This window comes from Aedes albopictus, chromosome 2 (assembly GCF_035046485.1).
Source record: "Aedes albopictus strain Foshan chromosome 2, AalbF5, whole genome shotgun sequence".
Lineage (NCBI taxonomy): Eukaryota > Metazoa > Arthropoda > Insecta > Diptera > Culicidae > Aedes > Aedes albopictus.
Genome location: NC_085137.1, coordinates 394,421,870 through 394,425,720, shown reverse-complemented (window position 1 = coordinate 394,425,720; position 3,851 = coordinate 394,421,870). Strand labels below are relative to the sequence as shown.

The window sequence follows — 3,851 nt, the reverse complement described above, 5'->3', positions numbered from 1 at the left end:
AAATGATTATAATTGGCATATTTCTTTTTTGTTCATTTTAATTTGTGAATTTTAACTATAGCTTATTCGTCATACATTGGCAAAAGCGAAAATGATAACAGAAAGCGATTTAGAGTCAAATGAAGCTTGATTATGTAAAACTTCAAGAAGAGTAACTTCATAAACAAGTATCTCCTTATAAACGTGCGTACTTGGTAATGTGGTACAACGGTTTTCCAATAGAAGGCTTCGCCAAAGCTTTCATTTAGACAAACTTACGATCATCTGTAGTCACATGGTAGTCATACTTTTCCTTAACACGGCCAACAACAACAAGTAATCAGCATTATAAACTCAAGAATTCAAAAATAATTATGTAAGTACTATGAGGGTCATGAATTTTGAATAATCTGCCAATAAGAACTCAATTGAGAATATGCTATTTTTAGCGATCACAATTTCCGTTTTTCCAATTAAATGCTTCTGTGGTTTTGATATCAAAACTGACTGATAAAATGTTGATAGGCACCAAACTTGTATCCATCGAGTTACGAGCATTCGTATGACATCATACAGCGTGGAACATACCTACGCAATCCAATCATGATGACGCTCACTATTTTGTTCTTTCTACATTTCGGCCCGGAGACCACCGCACCCGACTCAGCGCAGCGAGCGTTTCGTACTTCATGGTAAATGCTAAAGGGAGGAGCGCAATCAATTCTTTCGTTCCCATTCTCGCGCAGTAATTCCATCACAGGGGGTATAGCTCAGTGGTAGAGCATTCGACTGCAGATCGAGAGGTCCCCGGTTCAAACCCGGGTGCCCCCTCTAATGATCTTTTTTTGGGGAGCAAATGAGTATTGAAGGGTTGAGCGCTCGTGGAGGACTCTGTATCGCCTATATTGGAACAAATTCATCATAACATAATTTGTTTCAGATGGTTAAATGATATAACATTTCATTGACTTGTATACAAGATCATTTTTACCCGATAATGTCATTATGTCACACTTTAAAATCTTCCTGCAGAATAATAACACAGATTGACAGTGGGAAAATTGGCTTGGTATAAATTAGACGATAGTGATTAAATCAATAAAATTTATTGATTCAAAGTTGCTAAAATCTGAAGTGTTGACCTCCCTTGTTCTGGTAGAGAAAAAAGGCACTGATTTGAAATTTTGGAAATTCGAAAAATGTAGAGGTTTTTCTACCGCCATTAGGGCTAAATGCGCGATATTTAAAAAAGTAGTACGGGTTGTACATCAACCATTAAAACTTTACATACGAAGATGGTAACTATGGTAAAGCACCGTAATACATCTTTTTTATTGTTTTTATTTTTTCCCCTATTTCTCCTAGAACGGGGAGGATCAAAATTTCAGACTTCAGATTTATGAGATTCTAGTCGGGAGCAATCAGGAAAGTTGCAATTTCGAGTTGGGCAAAAATTGTTAGACCGTGTGATTCTGATTAGTACTACATTATCAGTTATCTCGTTCCAATTTTGAACATTGTTTTTTTTTTTTTAATTTTTAGCCAATGGTTCGTCTATTCATAAACTAAAATAGTAAATGTGTCATTATAACTTATACTGCATAACATTCGCTGGAATACAAGAAAATAAAAATATTTGTTATGTTATTAGGAACAATCTGTTTTAAATAAAATAAATAATTCAGTATCATAATTTATATTTTATATAACCCATTTTGGTATCATAATGGCCAATTTTTCCGAACTGGTTCATTATACAACTGAAATGAGTTGCATTATGCAACCCAAATGGGTTGCATTATGAAAAAATCATAGCATAAAATTTTGTATGGAACTCGTTGCAAAACTCGAATTTTTCAACACTATTCGTATTTATCCAACTCGGCTACAGAATACTGTTAATTCCTTTAAACATTTCTCCAGAAATTCTTTTGGAAATTCTTATAGGAAGTTTTCCTTCAGCAGCCTTCCCCAAGAGTTTCTCAAAAAAATCAATATTGAAACTAGTCCACAGACTTCCTCAGAACTTCCTCCTGAGGTTTCTTTAGGGATTCTTTTGGAAATTTCTTCAAGGATTGCTACAGAAGTTTGTGCATGTATTCGTTTATGTGTTTCTTCAATCATTTTTAAATAAATTCTTCAACGAATATTATCAGAATTTTCTTCAGGAGTTTTTCTTCACAAGTTTCTTCAAAGATATCTTCAAAAGATGAAATTTGAAGAGATGTTTTTCAGAGAGTTTTGATGATTCTATTGGTAATTATCCAAGGATTTCCTGCAGAAGTTTAGATTTTTTTCCAGGAGCCCTTATCAAAAACATTTTTTGTAATTTCCCCAGAGGTTGCTCCATTTACTTAAGGATTGACTCTGACATTTATTTAGAAATCACTCTGAAAAAACCTCAAGAGATTCTTCTGGAAATTCATCTGCTGGTTTCTTCAGATGTTTCTCCAGGTATTGCTCAGGACTTATTCACAGCTAGGGATTGTTTTGGGATTTATTCAGAACTGTCTTCAGGGATTATTTTAGAAAGTTTCCGGTGATTCTTCAGGATTTTTTCAAATATTCTTTAGTTTTTGCCTTTCTCGTACACTAAGTGTACTGGAAAGGCTATATGTTCACTCCAAAAATGACTTTTTGATAGAAGGCCCGGAGGGTCGAGTCACATATACTAATCAACTCAGCTCGACGAATTGAGGTGATGTCTGTGTGTATGTATGTGTGTGTGTATGTAATGTATGTGTGTGTGTATGTGTGTATGTGTGTGTACAAAAAAAACTCACATCACTTTTTGGCAGTAAACCTGAACCGATTTTAATGACCGACGGTTCATTCGACGGGGAATCTGGTCCCATTGTTTCCTATTAAAAATGGTTGGGATCGGTCCAGCCGTTCCGGAGTTATGACCATTTAGGTGTTCCGGACCGGTACCACAGGAAGGGGCCAGATATGAAAATGCATTTAACACATGCATGCGACACATCAAACCACGGGATTTTCGATAACCTGATGAACGGTAAGCAGAAAAATAGTCTCAGACCATATCTGAACCAGTAGTGTTCCGCAACCGGTTCCGGGTGTCCCGCCAAAAGTGGCCAAATATAAAAGTGAACCAAACCCATGCATGCGACACATGAAATAGAAGCTTTTTCGATAACCTGATGAACAGTGAGCAGGAAAATAGCCTGTGATCAAGCAGAGACTACCGGTAGTGTTCCGGAACCGGTTCCGGGTGCCCCGCCGGAAGTGGCCAAATATAAAATTGAACCAAACCCATGCATGCGACACATCAAATCGCGGCTCTTTGGATAACCTGATGAACGGTTAGCAATAAAATGAAATCAGACTATATTTAGGAAAACCAGTAGTATTCCGGAACCGGTTCCGTGTGTACCGCCGGAAGTGACCAAATGTAGATGGGAACCAAACTCATGCGTGCGACACATTTAATAGCAGCTTTTTCGATAACCTGAAGAACAGTAAGCATGAGAATAGCCTTAGATCACAGCAGAGACTACCGGTAGTGTTCCGAAACCGATTCCGGGTGGAAACCGCCGGAAATGGTCAAATATAAAAGTGAACCAAACCTTACACCAAACCAAATGCATGCGACACATCAAATAACGGCTTTTTCGATAACTTGGTGAACGGTAAGCAGGAAAGTAGCCTTAGATCACAGCGAGACTACCGGTAGTGCTCTGGAACCAGTTCCGAATGTCCCTCCGGAAGTGGTCAAATATAAAAGTGAACCAAACCCATGCAAGCGACACATCAAATCGCGGCTCTTTAGATAACCTGATGAACGGATAGCAAGAAAATGGTTTCGGACCATATTTGGTACAACCAGCAGTATTCCGGAACCGGTTCCGGTT

At 37.8% G+C, this 3,851-nt stretch overlaps 1 non-coding gene across 1 annotated transcript; it reads left to right on the top strand.

The window, feature by feature from the left end:
* The first annotated feature begins 738 nt into the window (after positions 1–738).
* On the top strand, positions 739–810 carry Trnac-gca (transfer RNA cysteine (anticodon GCA)). Its single transcript has one exon. It is a non-coding gene; the product is annotated as a tRNA-Cys (tRNA).
* Positions 811–3,851: the final 3,041 nt, after the last annotated feature.